This window comes from Ambystoma mexicanum, chromosome 9, assembly GCF_040938575.1.
Source record: "Ambystoma mexicanum isolate Mex_15411 chromosome 9, UKY_AmexF1_1, whole genome shotgun sequence".
Classification (NCBI taxonomy): domain Eukaryota; kingdom Metazoa; phylum Chordata; class Amphibia; order Caudata; family Ambystomatidae; genus Ambystoma; species Ambystoma mexicanum.
This window is the reverse complement of record NC_090931.1, coordinates 1,272,272,667-1,272,296,915: the sequence shown is the minus strand read 5'-3', so window position 1 is coordinate 1,272,296,915 and position 24,249 is coordinate 1,272,272,667. Positions and strand designations below refer to the sequence as shown.

At 45.6% G+C, this 24,249-nt stretch overlaps 1 long non-coding RNA gene across 1 annotated transcript in view; it reads left to right on the top strand.

Moving 5' to 3' along the window:
• Positions 1 to 24,249, top strand: part of LOC138489046 (uncharacterized) — a 68,138-nt gene that overhangs the window by 6,310 nt on the left and 37,579 nt on the right. Inside the window, exon 2 of the long non-coding RNA XR_011274747.1 lies at positions 21,377 to 21,476. This is a non-coding gene — a long non-coding RNA (uncharacterized lncRNA). The remainder of the gene's footprint in view (positions 1 to 21,376; positions 21,477 to 24,249) is intronic.

The window sequence follows — 24,249 nt, the reverse complement described above, 5'->3', positions numbered from 1 at the left end:
ATCAGCATTCTAGCTGCATATGTAAAAAATTGTATTGACTTAAACTGGGGAACAAAAAGTGACATTTTATCTGAAACTTGGCTTAAGGAACTGAATTCTGCCTGGCAACTATCCCCATCAGGAGTGAAACTTGAGTCACAGCTGTGTTCCCAGGCCTAGCTGCCCTTTTGCTGCTCACACCAAAAGGGATATGACACTTCCCTGATTGAATTACCTGGGCTCTGCAGGAAATTGAACAAAGCCCTGTCCTGACTCAGGCAAATGTTTTATTGGCGGGAGTCGTAAATGGAGCTTCCTCTTGGCAGAAGCTGGGAGGGGCAGGGTCTCTGAGCTTGCCAGAAACTGGAAAGACTGGTTTCTGTACCATGTGACATGAAAAGACACACCTCTATAGCCAGAATATGGTTTTAGAAAAAGATGAATAACTCATAGAGCGGACATGTGAAAATTGTATAAATGACACCATAATTCTTGTGATTTTTCTGCCCACATTTTAAGAGGTTTTTAGAACCGGTGGCATGTTCAGGGGGGTTTTAGCGGAAAAGAGGATATTACTCAAAATGTGTGCATTTGAAAAATCTGACACTTCATCAACTAATGTCCATACTCCTTGCGCACATGTGTGTAAATTTGGGTCAATGTCCGGAATTGCAAAATCAGTTAAAAAGTGAAATATGTGCCATTTCTGAATGCAAGCCCCCAGGAAGAGCAAAGTTTGGACAGGGTATATCTCCTGTGATATGTGATGTGTGCATGTAATTTTAAACCAATGTTTACCTGTGCAAATATGTATTTGGTTCAAATCTAGATTTGTGTGTAAGTTGACAGGAGGAGTGGACTTTCTGCAGGCTGTAAAATGACATCACTCTGACACAACTTAGCTCCCCCAATCAAGTGAGAAATGGAAGTTTGACCAATTAGAAGCTGAGAGAGAGGTAGGGTCAGTGATGCTAGAACACACCCACATTCTAAACACATAAAAGCAGAGAGACAGGACAGATAGGGACTTTCAAATCCATTTGCAGCTGGAAGCTCTGCCGGGAAAATCCATACTTTACCTCCATCAATCTCCAGAGAAAGCTGTGCAGAAAGATCCAGACTTTAATTCCCTCAATCTTCAGAATCCAGAGAGAGAGCAGACCCAGATCACTGTGAAGTGCAGAGACCAGAGTCCCGTCTAAAACCTGACCAGATCCATGGCGAGGCCCATTTCACTCAAGAATATAGTGTGAGTACCTAGAAGACTGTGCAGAACCAATCTCCTAGTTAAAATAATATAATTCAATCTAGCTTAATCTAAGTAGAACTGTCTCCTAACTGTCACCTGTCATTTGCATAGCTGTCACCTGTCATTTTCTAGTTGCAAGCTGCACTTGTCTTTTTGAACTTTAAAATTTCAAATCTGAAAAACGACCTTTATTTAATCGCTCATATCTCCGTGACCGTTTGTGCTAGAGACTTGCAGTAACTTTCATCTGGAAGCTGAGATCCTAGGCTTTCCTAGGACCCCAAAACGATAGTGAAAGTCCTTGTAGTTCCTCTGTAATCGCGCCAGACGCATCCGCGAATTTTGCCGCGATTTGAAAATTTCTCCACTTGCAAAAAGATAGCTGCTTTTGCTTTCCTCTGAAAAAAAATCGTTTGCCTCATAAAAACTATCCCTGCATCACTGCTAAAGTGAGCCTGAGCTAATATTAACTTGATTTCACTCACCCTGAACCTCTAAAGGGAATTAAAAGCATTTTAGCATATTTTTTTCTTCATTTCCAGCACATTTAAAAGCATTTTGCCTGTGTTTTCAACTTCTGTAGTCTAAGTTGCTGGGTGAACTGAATTACATTTGAATTGCATTTCTGAGAACTGTGTGCTTCCTTCCATTTCCTTGCATTGCATAAAAGGGGGGGTGAATTGCCAGAGAAAAGTGATTACATTGTTTTGTTGAAATCATATCAAGTTATTTTCTGTACTGCATTTCATTCCACATTGCATCCATTTGAAACCATAAAAGTATTGTTGCTATCTTATCCATTTCATGTCAACTCCTTAGTGATTATAAAGAAGTGTGCTAGTGCCAGATTCTCTGTTGTTAATCTTTATCATATCAGATTAAGTGTGCTATTCAATTATTAATTTATTATAAAGCGTGATATATATATATATATATATTGTTTAAATTATCTATTAAACCTTTTAACTTGCAAAACAGAACTACTTCTTGGCTCAGTGGGGTCAGGGGGATTCCAAGAGAGGGGTGTTATATAGGGGTAGTCATCCAGAACGCATGAACTGGACATAAAGATATATTAATAAGGGTTTCCATTCAGTATCCCAGACTAGGCATTGACTTAGCTGTAGTGTTGAATTGAATCCTCTTACAAATTGGGGGCTCGTGCCGGACGTTTGGGTTAGATCTACCATTTGTGCAGATTAATACAGCGTGCCAGCTGACCAGATACACATATCCGGTCGGATCACCACGCTGTGTTACGCTGTAAAGCATTCCTCAAAAGGGACACTCCAAGAAAAGTTCTGTTCTGCAAAAATAAAATACAAACTTCTGTAAGTCAGGACAGAGACCAATCTCTAGAATGACGACCTTAGTAGACATGAAAATAGCCAGAGAGCACTTCTTACATAAGTTATTTGTGAGAGGTGAATGGGCTGAGCAGGGCCAGGAGGCCTGGTTGCAGGCCATCACGCGACAGGCCACTGAAACAGGGTCAGACTTATGGAGAGATCAGGGTCCATTACATGTGGCCCTGAGTGAACTATATATGGCTCCTAAGGCCAAAGATGAACACGACAAGATTGTTAGGATAGCGGCATATTTATATTTATATATGGGAGCCATACAGAATAAATGTGTTGAAGGCCATGATCTGGCAAAAAGGCAACAGATGGCGTTAGAGAAGGCCCAATCTGATCTGGACTCTTCTGAGCAAAGGCTGCACAGAAGCCAGGAGTCAGAAAATGAGACCAGACAGTACGTCACTAAAATAAAGGAGGATATGGATGTGCTGCAAAAGGAAAAGTCAGAACAGGATACCAGATTTCGGGCCTTGCAGAAGGAACACCAAGAAGGTTTGGACTCCCTACTGCAAAGCCAGAAAAAGCTGGAGCAACAACTGGACTTCAACAGGGTATGTGCTGAGCAGGTAGTCACCCTGCAAGGCCACCTAGATAGGGAAAAGGCAGAAAGCAATAAACTGATTCTGAAAGACCTGGATACCCAGGATGAGTTTGATGAAGAGCGCCGGAAAGCTGGTGCCCTTCAAAGGCAGAGGGACGACCTGGCAGCACAGATGCAGGCTCTCAGTCAGGAAAGAGACACTTTAGGCCAGGAAGTCTGCCACTTAAAAAAGGAAATTGAAGAAAATCACCTGGCCCTCCAGGGGCTGGGTGACCTCCAAAAAGAAAACCAGAACTTGGTAGAGCACACCAGAAGGGTGGAAGATGCTCTGGCAAGAAAGGAGCAGGCCGGTAGGGATGGGACTCAGGAGGTAAACCTCCTGCAGCAAAGACTGGCCCAGTTCTCCAGGACCAACCAGGAAGCACAGAGGGAAAATGAGGCCCTCTGTCAACACAATGAGAGGCTCCAGCAACAGGTAGCGATGCAGGAGAAACTGATAGAGTCGAGTAAGGCCTTAACAGAGGAACTGAAAGCACAAATGCAGGCTCTTGCATTGCAACAGGGAGCAGGGGCGGATAGAGATGAGGTCCGCCGGGAAAGAGAGATTCCTGACCATAACCGCAGGAGCCCTAACACCAGGGGCCTTCATCTCCCCCAGTCCCTGGACTCTACCACCCCCATGTCCCCTGGCGCACATGAGCACAGGGCCACAGGGATGGCAGATTACTATCCAGCTAAGAGTATGGGGCTCATAGGCCAGTACCACTCAGGAATGGAGGGGTGGGCATCCGGGTATGGGCACCCAAGTACAGTACAGTTCAATGGGGAACCCCAGGAGAGTAGGCCCATTAAGGGCATCCTGAAAACCTCTGCCCAGTTAGGTCAGTGGAGGGGGTACCCATCAAATCCTGGCAGCAAGGAGGAATCTGAAGACTCCTCTGAACTGCGCAGGACACAGGAGACCAGGTCCCCACAGTCTGCCAGCCATTCCCAGGCTCGCAGAATCCGGGAAAACCTGGAAGAACAGACGGGAACCTCTGGGAGCAGTGCCTCTGAGTCCGAGGACGAATGGACAAGGGTTACCCGAACCAAAAAGGCCAATAAGGCAAAAAAGGGCCTTGTTTAAGGACCCCTTAAAGCAGATTAAGGCGATCAGGAGCGTCATCACGCCTTACCATAAGAACGCTAAGTATTCTGTTTGGGAGCACTTAGAGTTGTTGGAACAAATGATGGAGACTTTCCATTTGAAGGACAGCCAAAGCTGTATTCAATATGTAAAGTGGACCTTCTCCCCGGAATACTCCAGTTTCTTTGCGGGGCTGGAGGACCAAAATCATTTAAGATGGTCCACCTATAAGACGGCCATCTTGAAACATTTTTCTGTTCACAGAAATCCTCAAGAGGCTCGCAAGGCAGCCTACAATTTGCAATGTGGGGAGGATCAGGCCCCACAAGAATTTGTGCAGGAGTTAAAGCGTGCTTTTGCACAGACCACAAGAAGGGTGCGCACGGATAGCAGAGAATTTATTAATACGTTTTTCCATGCCTTGCCCAAATATATCATGACCCAGCTCGTGAGGGATTTTCACGAGAAAAGATCTTTAGACTGGGTCATTGAACAGGCTACCCGGATCTATGAGGTGCAGAAACCGATAGATAGCAAAAGTAATGCCCAGAAAAACCCCAAAGCCAGCAGCACCCCTGCTGCTGCCAAGGTGGCAGAGGTAAAGGTCACCCCCGTTTTGGATTGGGAGATGGGGGGGCCTAAAAACCTACCTGCACCTAATAATGCTAGGCCCAGGAGGTCCTCGGGTCAGTCACAGACAGGGAGCCAAGGAGGCAGCCCCACAAATGGGGTCCCTCGCTCTCCTGATTATGTAAGTCCCCGTTACAAGGGAAATCGACCCATCCTGGGTTATGTGTGGACTCCTCCAGCCCAAGGGGGGGGATCCAGCCAAGCACCTAACCCAGGGAACTTCCCTCCAAACTTCCCACAGGAGGGCAGAAATTTACCAAACCCTGGGCAGAACTTTTTCCCCAGATATCCACCCGACTTTCAGCCCCAAAACCATCCATCCTTCTTTCCCCAATTCCCTGAGCCCAGACCACTGAATCCGGGAGAGGGGAGGCCAAGGGTGGAGGGGTACCCAAATCTTCCCAACCCGGGGCATTACCAGAGGAGGGACAGCTACCCTTCCCGGGATCAGCCCAGGGGAGAAAACAGGGCCCCGTATCAGCCTGAGCGGGTTTCCCAGTTAGAGCGCCAGGTTCAAAACATGGCGCGGGATCTGGGTCACATACTGAGGGCTCAGCAGAACCCTCAGATGGGCGTGCCGGCGCAGAACGCACCCAACTCTGGACCTGGTGCTCCAGAACAATGACGGGGGCAGCACCCCGATAACTCACCGGTTCCCAGGGAGGAGGCACAAAGGGAAGGGGGGTGTAAAGCCTTGGAGGAAGCTTCCTTCCTCACTTGTAAACAGCCCCTGGAAACCCAGGAACCGGAAACAAAATCTCTTGCCCCTGAAAGTCTGCCTCCTAAGGAGCAGAGGGGGGGTAGGAGAAACAAAAGACCCAAACAGACTCAGTTTGAGGAGGAGGTACAGATCTTCCAATTTGAGGGAGAGGGATCCTCAGAGGATCCTGGGAAAAGGATCTTCTCCTTCAGAGAGGGGGGGGGGAACTCCTCCCAAAGAAAAATGGGTCCCTAGGGATGCAAATCCAGACTGGGGAGATGTGGAGACTGAGCTACTGCCGCCCACCATCTCATCCCAGAACCAACAGCAAGAAACTCCCCTGGTTCAAACCCATCCTGGTGACTGCCTCCAAAAAGGGGGGGGGCGGCCCAGAACCAGAGCCAGGGGAACCCACAATGGCTCTGATCTCCAGTTGCCAAATTTTTCTTTCAGATTCCCAAGGCTCTCCACAGAATTCTGCCCAAATCTCTTCTCTCGCCATGTCCAAAACCAGAAAGTTAGCCAACCAGTTGTCCAAAAATGTGCATTATCTGTGCCCCCTTGAGGAGAAGGAGGGAAGATACTATGCCCCGGTACAAGTACAGGGGCAGGGTACAATTTCAGCGCTGGTGGACACGGGATCTCAAGCTACCCTTCTGTCCAGAAGGGCCTTTGACGAACTGAATGCAGGAAGGGGAGAGAATTACCAAATTCCTCTCACCTCCCTTCCTGGACAACTGCAGAACTTTGACGGAAAGGAAATTCCCGTCGAGGGGACGGCAGACTTGGACATTAAAATTGGGCGACACAAGTTGAAACACCCGGTCATAGTTGTGACTCCAGAGGGCACCCCTTGTTTACTGGGGAATGACCTCCTGAGAAGGTTGTCACCCCTAATAGATTGTGTAAACAAGGTCCTCTGGACCCAGACTGGCCGACCAATAAAATTAAAACAGAGTGTCAACCATGTTAGTTTAAATGGCACATGCCACATGGTTGAACAAAAATCTGACCAAGTACAATTTCACTTCCAGAACAACCAAATTCCAGACGTGACAGTAATAGAAGTAGGACAACAGACTGGTGATGGGGGGTCCTCTCTGTTTCTGAAAATCAACCTTCCTTCCAGTTTAAGGTGGTATTCCACGCTGGAAGGAAACACTCTGAAATTCTTTACTAATCCACAATCAGAAACTCCCACTCCTATAGTCCAGAAAGATGTGAAATCAGCTCAGAGCCTTGCTGATATTCAGCAAATTGGAGAGCAGTTGTTCATCCCTGTCCAGTTAAATGATGGGAAGGACTCTGTTCTCGCTCGAGTGTGTGTGAACAACAGTAAGAGCTTCATCAGCGAAGCCATGTTCCGCCAACTCCCAAAAGATCCAGCCATTCCCACCTTCAAACTGATAGACAAATGGGAAATGGACCTGGAAGCACCTAATTCCAAACATCTCCTGCCAAGCAGGTGTATGCTCAAAATCTCCATTGGCAACAAGAGCATTGTCCATAATTGTTGGGTCGTGCGAGACGTCCCTGCCGCCTTTTACTTAGGCAGTGACATTCTCAATCGCTTTGCCATTAGTTTGGACCTAATAAACTTCAAAGCTTGGTCCCGATTAGCGGATAATCCCATGGGCTTTGATGATCCAGAAAAAGCATTTAGGTCAGCTCAATTGCTACCTTATGCAGTTGAAATTCAGATTAAAGAGGAAGTCACCATCCCAGAAAGGACCCGACAATTCTCCCTGGAAGTGAAAGTTAAAAGAGGACAACATTTGAAAAACCCTGATGCTTACATACATCTAAATGCTTCTCTCCAACAGCAAGGGTTAGGGGTAAACCCAACACCATTAGTCAACATAGAACATGACACCATTCCAATAGAGGTGGATAACAGCGACTTAAAGAGTATTACTCTAGCCGCAGGCACCATTATTGGAATGGCGGTTGATGACCGACATTTCTCCATTGATCTTGGAAATGAACTGTTAGGGCCAATCCCCAAGGACTGCTTTGACAGTGATGACAACACAACACCAGACAGGATTTTTACCCGGCATGGGGGGAACTTCCTGGTGTACACTTCCTGCCCCTATGGTAAGGAAGATGTGACTTGTGACTTCAGGAGGGATGAGGTGATTTTCCAGGTCCATGAGGGCTGCCTTTCCCACCTGAAGCCTCCAGTCCAAATCAGCACTCTGACCAGGGAATTCTCCACCCAGCGGGAGGAGGCCGCTGAAATAGCCAAACCAGAAGTCTTTCCAGGCTTCAGGCAGATGGTGGAAGAGAGAGTCAACCTAGCTGATGCCTGTGTGACTCTGGAACAAAAGCAAAAGTTGAAACAAGTTTTCTTGGGTTTCCAAGATCTCTTTGCGGTAGACTCATATGACTGTGGTCGCACTGACATCCACACAACAACAATCCCCACGGACCCTGGCATGACTCCTGTGTTTGTGAAGCAATATCGCTTGCCTCTCGCATCAATGGAGTCCCTTACTGAAATAATTAAGAACCTTGAGTCCCGGGGAATAATCCGTCCAGTCCACAGCACCTTCAATAATCCGGTGCTGGGAATATTGAAGCCAAACGGCCAGTGGAGACTCTGCGCTGACCTCAGGGAGCTCAACAAACGGGTCCATACTTCCCGATGGCCTCTGCCCTACATTGACCAAGGGCTGGCCCAGATTCAGGGGTCACAGGTATTCACTGCAATAGACCTGACCAATGGATACTGGACTGTGCCTGTCAGTAGGGAGGACCAATACAAACTGGCTTTTACCTTTGGGGGCCAACAGTATACATGGACCTGGACGCCCTTCGGATACCTTAACTCCGGTAATGAGTTCAATATTTTCCTACATAAGGCCATGCCCGACCTGGGTGCAAGGGGTAACCTGGCTTATGTAGATGATGTCCTCATCAAAAGTTCATCTGTGGAGGAACACATAGCGGAGATCCGTTATGTTCTGACCCAGTTGAGAGCCGCCGGAGCAAAACTTTCCTTTCAGAAAGCACAGTGGTGTAGAACCCGTGTTAATTTCTTGGGGCATGAGATTACTCCTCAGGGTCTCTGTCCCCAGGAAAAGAAAGTGGAAGCACTTCAGAAACTGAAAGACCCCACAACTCTGCGGGAACTAAGGAGCCTCCTTGGACTGACTAATTACAGCAGAAAGTTCATTGAGGGCTACGCAGAGATCACCAGACCCCTGATTCATCTCCTGAAGGGGGGGTCAAGTGGGAATGGGGTCCAGAACAAGCCGAGGCAGTAAAACAACTCAAAAGAAGCCTCTCACAAGCGCCTTGCCTAGCTTACCCTGTCAGAAACAAGGAGTTCTTCCTGGAGACGGGGTTCTCTAATACGTGCTTGACGGCAGTATTATACCAAAAGCATGACAAGGTCAATAAAGTAATCTCATATGCGAGCAAAACTTTATCCTCTGTGGAGGAGAAATTCAACGATTGTGAGAAGGCACTCCTGGCGACGGTGTGGGCATTGAAGAATTACCGCCCGTTTATCCAGGGGGAGCACATCATAGTGGAGACTCCACACCAGCCTCTGCAATATCTCCAAAGTGACAGAATCCGGGCCGGAAATGTGAGTAATTCCCGAATTACTTCCTGGATTCTGTCAATGCAAGGCTTTCCTGTGGAAGTCAGATATGGCCAAAACAAGAAGAGTCCCCTCGCGCAAGGTCTGACTGACTTGCATGATTGTGCCAGAGAAAACTGTCTCGAGGACGAGAGTCTAAAAATAAAGGACAACACGGAGGCATACCTTAATTCCCCACACAAAGTCTTTGAAGAGGACAAGTGTGAGGGAATGCCCACTGTCTATGTGGATGGATGCTCTTACCATGTTGACAACAACAGGGAGAAAGAACTGGTGGCCGGCGTAGGGAATGCATGGGTGAATGAGTTCCCAGAACCCTCCGCTGGATACAAAATTGGTCCCCGAAGTAGTCAGGTGGCAGAATTGATGGCTGTGCATCAGGCCATCCTCACTGCTGTCCAGCATCAACTCCACGAACTGGTCATAATCACAGATTCGGATTATGTACGGAACGGGTTCGTGGAGCACCTGGTTAATTGGAAAACCAGAGGCATGTTATGTGCTAACAACAAACCCTTGAAACATGGGAAGTTGATCCAAAACATTGATGATCTGGTCACCTCGAATGAGATGACCATCTATTGGAAAAAGATCAAGGGTCATTCCAAAGTAGAGGGACCAGACAAAACTGGAAATGACTTAGCTGATCAGCTGGCCAAAACCGGGGCCATCCAAGGGGATCTAATTGAGATTAAGTCCCTGTTGGGGGAAATCCAGGTCACTGCTATCACTAGGTCCCAGACAAATGCTCACAACGACCTTTCAATTGCACAATGGAGTAAGGAGACCCCTGATGCTGATTTGATTACCGCTCAGAAGGGGGATCCAATTATTGGTAAATTTTACCAGCACCTTGAGGACCCTGAGAACTTTCCCGTGACGGATACCGATTACACTGGGAAAGAGGACCTAAGAGTGTTGATGAAATGTCCAAAAATGTTCCGAATCCAAGACGGTTTGCTGGTAAGGAAATCCAAAGCTGGCCACGATCAGTGGGTGGTTCCTACCTCATTCCGAAGCCTGATGTTAAGTCACGCCCATGATGCGGCCACCGCCGGTCATAGGGGGTTTCACACAACACTGGAAATCTTAAGAGAGGTTGCATACTGGCCACACATGGGGCAGGACCTCGACCAATACTTGAAGGGGTGTCTTGTGTGTGCACAATTTCAGCCATCATCCCTCACACACCGAGCGCCTCTCCAAAAGAGGGGGATGACCCTGCCATGGTCAGATTTACAAATCGACTTTGTAGGCCCTGTGATTCGCTCGTCTAGGGGGAATAAGTACATGTTGACTGTGACATGCTTGTTTACCAAGTGGGTGGAATGTCTCCCAGCCCCAAATTGCAAGGCAGAAACTGCAGCTGCCCTGATGATTAACCACATCTTTTCCCGTTTTGGTCTACCTCAAAGGATTGAGTCAGACAGAGGTAGCCACTTCACCAGTGAAGTAATGACAAAGATGTGGGAGATACTGGGGGTCAGGAGGATTCCAAGAGAGGGGTGTTATATAGGGGTAGTCATCCAGAACGCATGAACTGGACATAAAGATATATCAATAAGGGTTTTCATTCAGTATTCTAGACTAGGCGTTGACTTGGCTGTAGTGCTGAATTGAATCCTCTTACAAACTCCCAATCCACCAAATCTTTAGTGGATTCAATCAGATCTAGCAACTGAAGAGAAGCCATCTTGTCCAGGAGCTTTAGCAAACAATGAAGATTCATAATACAATGAAAATCTGTGGCCATATGTGGATAAAATTAGGCTTTCTTTAAAAGAGGATTAACCCAGGCGGCTCATTTCAAGGAGGATGGTACAAGGAATTGTCTGAAATAATTATTTACTATACGAACAATAACTGGAAGTGGACTATCAATATTTTCTTTGATGAATATATTATGAGATGGGTCGTCAGGACAATTGGTAGATTCAGTTTTGATAAAATGTTGGTTATTTCTTTAGGAGATAGACATTTGAAATTGATTATTTGATTTACTTGTACATTGCTAGTATGTCTTGCATAAATAAACATTCAAGATCAATGTCAAAAGGAATATATGAAAACACTGCTTAAGCAGCTCATCCTTGCTAATTAATATTATTTAGCATGTGAAGGCAACATGTAGATATGATAAAAGCTGCCCACAAGAAAAGATATAAAAACTAGCTTGTTTGATAAACCAGAAATGTATTAAAATATATTAATATATGCTATCTCCCTCTGCCCCATTCAGCTTTGGGTATGTCAGAGTACAAGTATATCACAAACTGCTTTGTAACGTGCAGACAGGGTTGGATTGGCCCCTCTGCCTTTCGGCCTGCGCTATTTGATGCCACTTCCTTTTTTGTCAAGGGGTGAAAGGTCGTGTTTCATCGCTTCCCGGGATGTCACTTTGGTGTGGGGTCAAATTACATCACTTCCGGTGATGTCATCAGAGGTCAAGGGTTGTGAGGAGAGGTGGGGCCCACTTTTTTAAGGCGAGGGGTGGGTCACTTTTTTTGGGTGACCGGGCCTATTTCTTGTCCCAGTCTGACCCTGCATGCAGAAAGGGTTGATTCTTTTGGTGGGGGAGACTGTCAGCTCATGCTTGTGGTAACAGTGCAGTGGAGAACACTGCAGTGCAGCACAAGCTCAGTCTCTGCTCCGAGCAGCAAAGCATGTTAGTGTGCCACTAATCAATCCCTGTATGAGGACATCCAGGTAGATGCTGACAGTCCCTGTTCTAGGGGCTAGGTATGTGGCAGTAGCAGAGGTAAATGTCAATAATGATACAATGATACACTTATGGGCAATGATTTATCACTAGGCCATTCCCTTTGGTACTGAGAGAACAAATGCTACAGCCATAAAATGAGACCATGGAAGGTAAATCTGTATTCTAATGCATGGTTCTCACAGCCTATCTGATGTGGACTGGGATGATTCTAGGCATAGGAAGAATGGTCAGTAGGGTAGTTTGGTCTGGTTAGACGTCTTAAAAATGTACACTTTGTATGTTTTGTTAATTTGATTTATTGATTTGATTGATTGATTTGAGTCATTTGTATCGCGCACCAGACGAACTAACTTGTATTTGGGCGCAGGTGGAACTGTAGATATTGAGCTGTCTTTCTCCAGAATAGTAGGTAGATTGCCTCTGTCAGTATCTCTCATGGGAAGTATCAACAGACCAAATGGGTTTTTAGAGCCTTACTAAATGTCATAAGAGTCTTGGCCTCTCTAATATGTCCCGGTAGCTTATTCCATAGTCTGGGTCTGTAGACCCCAAATCTGTGGTCTCCTTTGCTCACATATTTTGACTGCAGAACTTGGAGTAAATTCTTTTCCCCTGAGCATAGCTGTCGACTAGGAATGTAGCTCTTAATTTTGTCAGATAAATAGTCAGGTGCCCATTTATTTATACATTTAAAAACCAGGCAGAGCGTTTTGAACTCAATTTGCTCTTTCACAGCTAGCCAATGTAGAGATTTCCTCAAATTGGTAATTGGTGCCTTTTTTGATACCCTAGACACTAACCTGACCGCAGCATTTTGGGCCACCTGCAATCTGCACAGCTGGAATGCTGGTATTCCTGACAACAGTGCATTTCCATAATCCAAGCGCGCATTTACTAGTGTCCCTACAACCACTGCTCTATCTTCATTTGCAATAAATGGTAAAATGTGTCTCAGTAGTCTTAATGTGTAGAATGCTGACTGTACCTTTGTACTAATCTGCGCTGCACAACCCATATTTTCTTCCCACAAGCAACCCACATTTTTGATTTTCTTTGCAAAGTTGAGCTGCGCTCCTAGGAAACATGGTGGCAATATCTGTTTGTTCTGTTTCAGATGATGTCTTGACGCAAATAATGATACTTTCGTTTTGCTAGCATTCAGCAGCAATTGGTTAGCACACATCCAATTCTGGACCTCCTATAGGCACTGTTCCACTATTGCAAATGTGTCTTCAACTCTCTGCACCTTTAGGAACACCTGAATATCATCCGCGTACGAATGAAAATTAATGTTATGTTTCCTCAGTATGTCCATAAGCAGTTTAACATATAAGTTAAAAAGCAAAGGTGGGAGTGAAGATCCCTGAGGAACCCCGCATTTTTGTAAAATGGAATCTGACAAGAATTCACCGAGCCGGACCCTTTGTTCTCTTTGTAACAAAAAAGACTCAAACCATTGAAGGGCTTGTTCAGAGATTTTTCCTACATCCCTCAATCGTCTGAACTGGATCCCGTGGTCTACCTTATCAAATGCAGCCGACAGGTCCAACATGACCAGCAAGGACATGTCCACCTGATCTGCCTTTTTTAGTAGGTCATCCCATACTGTCACCAACGCGGTCTCTGTCCCGAACCCTGCCCGAAAACCAGATTGTAACGGGTCCAGGAGATTTTCGCGGTCCACATGTTCTTGCAGCTGGGACGTGACAATTTTTTCTAGAATCTTTGCCGGCCATGGCAATCCTGCCACTGGCCTATAGTTTTGAAGATTCTTAGGATCTAAATTAGATTTCTACTGTGTGTGCACTGCTGGGCTGGCATTTTCATGATCTCCAGGCGCTCACATGGCACTGTAAGGTAAAGTGGGATGGGTTGGTTACTGAGGGAGAGAGGGATAGAATAATGTTGTGTTCTTCTGTTGATGCATGCAGAACCAGCAGCAACTGGTGTCTGTGCATGCAAGCTTTCTGGATGTGCTTTGTTTTGCGAACTGGGCTTGTGCCTGGAAGAGCAGCGTCCAGTGTTTTAGTTGTTTGTCATTGTAGGGTGTTGGGTTTGTATTGGGTTTGTGGCTTGGTTAGAGAGGAATGTGTCATTTGCGTGTTTTATGTTGGTTGTTTCACTAGCCCTCTGAGAGGTGTGGGAGCGTGGTAGAGAGATGGAAGGTGTTAGTGGGTTTTGGTTGATCTCTGAGTATTGGATAGCTGTATTAGTGATAATTTCTTCTGTATTCCTCCAGTGTTTTCTTTGTTCCTAGCTTATGGTTTGACGAGACAGGCATAGTGTGAGGTTGGGGTGGACTGCTTTTGGTGGTGGTAGTTGTATGGTTGGTCTATGTTTAACTGAGTGATTTGAAAAGCCAGGTTTTAAGTCATTTTCTGAAAGCTAGGTGGTTTTCAGTGATTCTTATTTCCTTAGAGATCAGGTTTCATAGTTTGTCTATAAAATAGGAGAAGGAGGTTCCTCTGAATTTTCTTTTCTTGTAATGTTTTATTTCTGTTTGGAAGTCGTTGCTGGATCTTAAGTTTCTTCTCGATTGGTATCAGGTGACCTATGCTTGGGGGAATTCAGCTCCTTGTCTGTGTAGTGAGTTATGAGCAATGAAGAGGGCTTGGAAGTTGATGTGTTTCTGTAATGGGAGCCAGTGTGGACTTCTAAGGGCTGGTGCGATGTGATCTATTCTATTTTGTCTCGGGAGTAGCCTTGCTGCTGTATTTCGGATGCGTTCTAGTTCTGTGGTGAGGCGTTCAGGCATTCCTAGGTAGGGACTGTTTGCAGAGTCTTTTCTTGAAAGTACCAAGGAAATGATCATGAGGGTTCTGTACAGGAAATTGATGCAAGGGATGATCCCTCTTTTTAACTGCAGAAGGTAGAAGAATTTTTTTGCTATTGCGTTAACTTGCAGTTCCAAAGTGAGACTGTTGTCCATGAGGATTCCTGTTTTTTTTTAATCACTGCTGACGTCTCTGGTTGGGTTCCCATGAATGGAGGCCAGGTGAGGACTGTCTGTGTTAGATTTTCATCTTGTGAGGAGATCATTATTTCTGTTTTGGTTGGGTTTTGTTGGAGGTTGTTGTTTGCCACCCAGGTGTTTTTATTGGTGAGGCATTTGTTGAGGGTGTTGTCACGGCCATAGTCGGATATTATCTTGAAGATGAGTTGGTTGTTGTCTGCATAGTTGTAGGCTGTCAGTTCATTGCTTTGTATGAGCTTTGTTAGGTTGGTCATGTACATTTTGAAGAGAAGTGGGGAGAGGCTTTATCCTTGTGGTGCGCCACAGGTGATATTTTTTGAGTTTGTTGTTAATGGTGGTAAGTAGGTTCTTAACCTTTGGTTTGTGATTCTTCCAGTCTCTCAGTAGAGTTGTGTGTTCTATCGTATGCAAGGCAGCTGATATATTGCATATTATAAGGGTCAATTGGGTGCTGTCATCTGTGTTTATTTTCAGGTTGTGCCATATGGGGAGGAGTGCTGGTTCTGTTCCTCTCATGGGTCTGAACCCAACCTGTGATTTGTCAAGTATTCTGTTGTTTTCTACATGGTTCAGTAGTTATTTGTACGCTTGGTTCTCCAAGGTTTTCGCTGGGTACGGTGGGTTTGATATGGGTTGGTAGTTAATTGGGTCATCTGTATTTCCCTTCTCATCTTTTGGGAGGGGTTTGATGTATGCTGTGTGATGAATCCTGTGGGCACCTCACTAATTCACTGTCTAATGTCTCCTCACTGGCGGCCAGTGAAAGGCAGACGCTTTCTGATCCTGACCTTGGGGGTGATGTTCTGGGGATTATCACATGGGAGGAGAAAAGGCCCAGGGAAGTGAGAGGAATCTGTAGGATATGACACAGTATTTGTCTTCCTCTAGTGAGGATGGCTCCACAATGCCGAAGTATGTAATGGCTTGTTGTAATAACCATCTTGCTGTTCCACAAGACACACCTACAAATAGGGGTGAACCCAATCATACGATCCTAGGCCCAGGGAAAAGTCAAAACACTTAATTAATTCAGGAGACCTGTAAAACTGAAAACCTCCCTAGCACTCAAAGGAGCAGTGAAAGAAATGTGTGAATAACACCAGCATACAAAAATTGCCTTTGCCTTTACATCCAAGGCTAATGACTAATTCCTATGATGTTTGTTTCAAGAATGTTATAAGGAACAAACTGGGCCTTAAAAAATAAGACAACAGAAATAGGAAAACCTAATTTCTTCATTGGGGACTTCAAGTCTCATAATTCCCTAGGTAGTGGGGCGAAGAAGAGGACAATGATGTAGGAGTGGTTTGCTCATTAGTGCAGATGGCCCACATGTGAGGGAAACAGAGATGCTTAAATGGCCCCCTCAGGAGTGGGCCATAGAGCCGTTGGTGTTGTACGAGCAGAGTAGAGGAAGTCAGAAGCAGAAGCAGCGTGGCTTGAGCTGGCAGCCCGGGCAGATGCTGGAGGAGAGAGAAGACACCAGGCCCACTGCTTGGCAGATATCAGCTGCCGGTCCTCAGATGATCTGTACCCCCAGAAATCGGAAGTGCATAGGTTCCCCCTTGTGACCTGCTCTGCAGAGGATGCCCAGTGGGAAGCGTGCAGTAGGCTGTCTCAGGTGACTGGCGTGCACTTGAGGGCCTCAAAGCTGTCTCCAGTGGTCAGGCATGCACCAGAGAGTCTCAAGAGCAAGAGGAGCTCCAAGTGAAAGTGGTGTGGGCAAAGGCAGACTTACTGAAGCAGTTTGCCAGGTCGTGAGGAGCCACATCAGCAGAAAGTCCTGTGAGCAGTGAGTGGAACAAAGGCACACATCTGGTCTGATGAGTTCACAGGTTGTAAGTGACCCTGGAACGCTCTGTTCCCGCTCACAGGATGAAAGCAGGAGTTCGGCAAGTGAGAAGTGCTTGCATAGAAGCAGAACGAGTGCCAAGCAGCAGAAGCAGCACTGGCGTGTGAATGAAAGTGATTCACAACTTACCTTTGAATACTGAACTATTGTAATACAACCTAAGCAGAACTCGCATGTGAGTGAAAGTTATTCCCAAGTTAATTCTAAATACCAAACTAGGGAAAAGTAGAATAAACCAATTAAATCAAAACCAGATGATTGTAACGTTAAAAGTGTAAATCTGTGGAAAACCCAACCATCTGTGGGGGTGACTTTGTTAAGAGTTAATGGGCCTCATTACGAGGCTGGCGGCCGCGGAATGAACGGTGCTGGTAATGGACCGGCACCGTTCATTCTGGGCCGCCACATTACGAGGTCTGTAGCGGGTCCCGCTCTGGACGCCTGGCCAGACCAGTAATGCAGAGTGGGACCCACTAGCAGACCAGTATGCTAACAATGGGCCCATCATTAACGGGCCCTTTATTAGCATCCTCCTCATTCCCATTGAGCCCTATGGGGGCTCAAATGGGAATGGGGATGTACTGGGTCTGGGTCCCGTGAAAGGGAATTACCGGGCCCTCCAAGGTCGGAATGGCCTGGTAAGTCCCCTTTTGTGGGACCCGGACCCGAGTTTGGGGGTAGCCATGCCGCTAAAAACAGCATGGCTACCTCCAAACTCGTAATGAGGCCCAATGTCAATAAGCATTGCCCCAGCCAAGAGAAACTGAAACCCAGACAAATGCAATCTAGCCATTATTGACAACAAATGAAGGGGGCTAATGCAAGGCCTATAAACTCTGAAACGTGTTGCCCATATTGTACCCAGCATATGGTACAAGTTGGGAGACACACACATTGCCAAAACCATGTTAGAGGCCGGAAGAGACCCTATCCCTATCCATCTTTGGTTCCCTGTGTAGTGGGAAAATAGGAGTGGCAAAAAGGCTGCACGTCTGGGGAAAGCGATCCAGAAAGATAGCATAATTTGCAGAAGAATATTAAAGAGCACAAATGTGAATCTTGAAGTTGTTGAAATTATTGAAGCTGAAATTTGTTGAATGCTGTGAAGCTGTTGTAAACCTCTTGTCACTTGACTTTGACCACGAAAGAATTTGTTGTTGTGAAACGCTGTTCGGGCAGGGGTGTATAGCCGAATGGCAAATATTTGGAGACTGTAGGCCTGGCATTGAAGCAGGCCAGGTGGAAGTTGAAAGAGTGCTGCAAGGTGGTCCTGACAGAGACACTTTAAGTTGTTAGTGGTGTTGGAGGAAGAGCTGTGCAAAGCTGTTACTAAGAAGTTGTATGTCTTTGAGTTGTTAAAGAGGCAAATCATCCTGACAAAGACAATCATTGTTGCTGTTGAGGAACTGAGAACCTATTTAAGGATGAAGAAGCACCGTATATATTCTGTGTTAGAACTTTCTGTTGACCGGTTGAAATTGCATCAAGCTGTACTGGAACTTTGTTACGAATCAGGATTTCCTTGTGCCCTTTTCTTGAACTGTGAAGCAGAATCGTGTTTAAACCTGGAGAAGGGGAGTTATCCAGGTTATGAAGAGAGACTGTGGTTACATTGTGAATTCAATCACTATTGTTTTCAACTGCCATACATTTCCTTGTTTATTTGTCATATGTACAAGTGTGAGGGACTGATATCCTTTGTTAGATTGTTTGCTTTAGTTTATTTTAGGCAGGGAAATCCTCATCAGGGTAGGGATAGTGGGGCACTCATCCAACCTCATAATTTAATAAAATGGCATTTGTTGAGATAACTTTACAATGTGGTCCACCTCAAATTTCTGACCCCTCACAACTGATTTGAATAATTGCAGGATTATTCCTGTACTCAGGTATTGATATGTGAGTGGTCGGAAGTAGAGAGCTGATGTTTTTCGTGGGTGAGCATCTTTCTGTATATGTCCAGTGGGCATAGGTCGCTAGAAGATCTGGCTGTTTGTCAAAGATTTCCTTGTTTATAGATAAAAAATCGATTGAGTGTTTTGCTGGTTGTTGGGCTGCTGGTTTCTTTTATTGTGTTGTTTGAGGACCTACTGGATGCGCCAATAGCCTGTTGTATTGCTTCTATTTATGCTCTTAGGTGGGTCATGTTGTTGTCGCATAAGGTTTGTGAGGTTTTAGTTGCAAGAAATTGGGGGTTTTATTTCCTTGATGATTCTCAACATTTATTTGTGTGGGTTTGTTGCTGATTAGATTCTCGCATAATAGTGCGCTTTATTTATTTTAATTTATTTATTTTGTCATTTATATAGTGCACAAACCCCAAAGGCATCTAGGCGCTTTTAGAACGGTCAACCAGGAAGGCACTAGGTGGGCGGGGCTTAGGCCAGGGGACCTAGATCCACTTGCACCTGCTCCCCATCTGCAAAGTCAATGACGCTGGAGGGCTGCTTAAGTAGGGAAAAAGAGACAGGGCTTAGCCCAAACGAGCAGGGCTTAGGCCAGGTGACCTAGATACACTTGCACCTGCTCCCTAGCTGCAAAGGAAACTAGGCTGGAAGGCTACTTAAGCAGGGAAATATAGCTGCAACCAGGAAGGCATCAGTTGGGCGGGGCTTAGGCCAAAAGAGCGGCAACCAGGAAGGCATCAGGTGGGCGGGGCTTAGAACAGGTGACCTAAATCCACTTACACCTGCTCCCCATCTGTGAAGAAAAAGAGGATGTAGGGCTGCTTAATCAGGGAAAAAGAGCAGCAACCAGGAAGGCAACAGGTGGGCAGGGCTTAACCTAAAAGAACGGCAACCAGGAAGGCATCAGGTGGGCGAGGCGTATGCAAGGTGACCTAGATACACTTGCACCTGCTCCGCATCTGCAAAGGAAAAGAGGCTGGAGGGCTGCTTAAGTAGGGAAAAAGAGCAGCAACCAGGAAGGCACCAGGTGGGCGGGGATTAGCCAAAAGAACGGCAACCAGGAAGGCATCAGGTGGGCGGGGCTTATGCTAGGTGACCTAGATACACTTGCACCTGCTCCCCATCTGCAAAGGAAAAGAGGCTGGAGGGTTGCTTAAGTAGGGGAAAAAGAGCGGCAACCAGCAAGGCACCAGGTGGGCGGGGCTAACGCCAAAAGAGCAGCAACCAGGAAGGCACAAGGTGGGCGGAGCTTAGGCCATGTGACCTAGATCCACTTGCACCTGCTCCCCATCTGCAAAGAAAAAGAGGCTGGAGGGCTGCTTAAGTAGGGAAAAATAGCATCAACCAGGAAGGCACCAGGTGGGCGGGGCTAATGCCAAAAGAGCGGCAACCAGGAAGGTATCAGTTAGGCGGGGCTTAGGCCTAAAGAGCGGCAACCAGGAAGGCACCAGGTGGATGGGGCTAATGCCAAAAGAGCAGCAACCAGGAATGCATCAGGTGGGCGGGGCTTAGGCCAGGTGACCTAAATCCACTTGCACCTGCTCCCCATCTGCAAAGGAAAAGAGGCTGGAGGACTCCGTAAGTATGGAAAAAGAGTGGCAACCAGGAAGGCACCAGGTGGGCAGGGCTTAGGCTAAAAGAGCAGCAACCAGGAAGGCACCAGGTGGGCACGGCTAAGGCCAAGAGAGTGGAAACCAGGAATACATCAGGTGGGCAGGGTTTAGGCCAGGTGACCTAGATCCACTTTCACCTGCTCCCCATCTGCAAAAGAAAAGAGGCTGGAGGGCTGCGTAAGTTGGGAAAAAGAGTGGCAACCAGGAAGGCACCAGGTGGGCGGGGCTTAGGGTAAAAGAGCAGCAACCAGAAAGGCACATAAGGAAGAAATTTTGAGAAAACAAGAAAGCAAATGGATATGCATTATGGACACATGTATAACAGGTTTGAATTGTGACACAGGAAAGTACAACTGGCTGTAAAATTGTGTTTTTTTCAAAAAATATGAATATGTCTGAAAACCTTTTGTTAAATATTATGGTCAATGCACACGAATTATAGGACTTTTGCTTAGGATCCATTCAAACATAAAAAGAAAACTATATTTTTTGCTTTAGGATTCATTCAATACTAAAAAGGAAAAAAAATATATTTGTCTCTCACAAACCCCTTATAATTGTTTTTTCATCAATCGGAAATAATTACACATTCTTAAGAATATATTTATCTAATAATGAAAATTTGAACCATCTCTCTTTAATTAGAACTCCACTATTAAAATAAACAAAATATATACCTTACGCAACCTGCCATTCCAATTTGACCATTTAAAATAGGGAATAATATGTCAGTACCGTTAACAAAGACAATTTTTGCACCTAAATAGCATGCAAAATGGCCGCTGGAGCGTCAATCAGCGCGATGATGTCATTGCGTTGAGCGTAACCACGTGACGTGTGGCGTGATGACGTCACAACGCTTTGTGCAAGGTATAAATAGAGCAAACAATAGCAGAGATGCCGCGAAAGCATCCGGCAGCACTCTGCAGGGAATCAAGACCAAAAGGATGATTTTGATGACCAAATCTGGACCAAGTAGTGAAAAAGGTAAGAATACTTAAATCCTCCCCAAGCAGCGCTATGCTGCCTTAAACTAAACATTACTCCAAGCCCATTTAAACTTAAAATTGTAAAAATACTAAGTATTAAAGTAAGCCTTCTCTCTCTAACAGAATCCACATAACATATTTGAAAGTAGTATCAGCAAAAAGTACTAACCAACTTGGACACAATCAAGGCATTAATAATGTGTTCCTGAAGGAATCAATAAGGGTGAGTCAAGAAAAAGCACATTTTTCAAAAATTTTAATTAGTTTGTACCTGTAATCAGAATAATGATTCTATATTTGTTTTCTTCTTTTCTCTCTTTTTTTCTTTTTTTTCCCACAATCATGTTATTTTGAGTAGGCATAACTCTCCTGATGAACCATTGTGATAAACAATGGGGAAACGCGTGTCGAGAGTGGGAATAACAACATTTAAGTGAGACATATTGATACTTTGTTTAAGATAATCTTTGTTTATCAAATACTTAAGTGTGAAAATAACACTTGGATGGAAAAAAATCTAAAGAAATGATTACAAAATTGAACATGTGATGGTAACATTTGGAAATGAAAAGAATTAAAGAACTTTGAACACACAATAACACAATATTTGACATGCAATCGAGTTCTATTTTTCCTCTTAATTAAGAATTGGATTTATAATTTGAAGACTCACCAAAAAGAAATTAATCTGTAAAATTGGCGCATTTGAGTAAACTTTATTTCTCTCATCTCAATTTAGTTTCACACTTTTGTTTTCCATGCCCATTGCAAATACATATTTCAAAATCAGAATAATAGTTCGACTCCCTGTGAATGTATGATTTTCTTTATCCAGATTCCAATTTCTTACCTTTACTCTTCAGATGATTCCTGGGTTCTTCCCTCAGTGGGTTCTTCAATAAGTCACAAGTTCTGCCTGGGATGACAGCACTTCAACTGATTGATGTGCACCCATTTCTCTTCCGTTTGTTCTCCTTTAGGGAAGCAGATCTTATAGGCGACAGTGAGATTTTATCTACAATTTCAAAGGGGCTGTGCCACGAGTGGAGGAATTTCCGCTCCTTGGTCTGGTTCCTCTGAAAATTGGACAAGTAGACCCTTTCTCATACTAGATATTCTATTTTAGTGGTCTTTAAATCAGAGTGGGTTTTCATCCCATCTGCCGACTTTTCCAGATTCCGTTGAGCATACGCAAAAGCATGCTGAAAGTGTTTTCTCAGATTCTCAATATATTCATGTGTTGTGGACGCGTTGATCAGGCTCTTGCCTTCTGTAGAGCAGATGCTGAGGTAGCACTATTTTTCGTCCAGTCAATAGCTCGAATGGAGACATTTTTGTCACAGATGGCCATCAGGATAAGAGTAAGCCGAATTTCCCAACTAGCCCCAGAGTCTGCCAAAAACTTCTTTAGGATGCCCACAATCGCTTTATTGTACCTCCCAACTCCCCCACTAGAGGCTGGCTGTTAGGCAATGTGGAGCTTTCTCTTTACCCCAAGTATCTCCCGCATCTTTGTCATCACTTCGCTGATGAAGTGACTTCCTCGGTCTGACTCAATCCTTCGGGGACGGGCGAAAGGCGAGATGTATTTGATCATCAGAGCAGCTGCTGTTTCTGCCTTGCAATTTGGGGCCAGGAGACATTCCACCAATTTGGTAAACAAGCTTGTTGCCGTCAACATGTACTTGTGTCCTCTAGAGGAGCGAATCACGGGCATGATGAAAACTACTTGTAAATCTGACCAAGGCAGTGTCACTCCCATTTCTGGAGGGGAGCTCAGTGTATGAGAGAACTTGTCTGAAATTGCGAACACACAAGACACCCCTTCAAGTATTGGTCAAGGTCCTGCCCCATGTGTGGCCATTATGCGACCACTCGCAAGATTTCCAAAGTAGTATGAAACCCCTGATGACCAGCTGTGGCCGCGTCATGGGTGTGACTCAACACCAGGCTTCGGATCAAGGTAGGTACCACCCACTGGTCACATCCAGAGATGGATCTCCATACCAACAAACTGTCTTGGATTCAGAACATTTTGGGAAACTTCATGAACACCCGGAGAGCCTCTTTCCTGATGTAATCGGTTTCGGTCAGAGGAAAATTCATGGGGTCTTCAATGTGCTGATAAAATGTCCCAATAATCGGATCCCCTTTTCGTGCTGTAATCAGATCAGCATTGTGGGTCTCCTTACTCCACTGGGCAGTTGAGAGCTCATTTTGGGCAAGTGCTTGGGACCTGGTGACAGCAGCGACCTGGATTTCCCCCAACAGGGACGCAATCTCATATGAGATCCCCATTGATGGCTCCCGTTTTGGCCAACTGGTCAGCCACGTCATTTCCAGTTTTGTCTGGTCCCTCTATTCTGGAATGACCCTTGATCTTCTTCCAGTAGATAGTCATCTCGTAGAGGTGACCAGATCATCAATGGATTGGATGGACCGATCTTGTACCCAGCGGAGGGCACTGGGGCATCATTCAACCAGGCATGCCCAACATCAGCCACCAGTTCCTTTTCCCTGTTGTTATCAACATGGTAGGAGCACCCGTCCACATAAACTGTGGTCATCCTCTGGCATGCGTCTTCCTCATACACTTTGTGTGGGGAAGTCAGGAACGCCTCCATATTGTTTTGTGCTTTGAGACTTTCGTCCTCAAGACAGTTTTCTCAAGCACAATCATGCAAGTCAGCCAAACCTTGTGCAATATCTGACCTCCACAGAAAAGTCTTGCATGGCCAGAATCCAGGAAGTAATTCTAGAATTACTCACATTCCCCACCCGGATTCTGTCACTTTGGAGGTATTACAAGGGCTGGTAAGGAGTCTCGATGATTAGGTGCTCCCCCTAGATGAGCAAGTAGTAATTCTTCAATGCCCACACCGTTGCCAGAAGGGCCTTCTCACAATCGTTGTCATGATGCCTACCCCCAGGGACCCAGACCACGTCCAGCAACCCCGGAAGCAGGCATCAAGTTATCCTAAGCAAGCCCAACAACC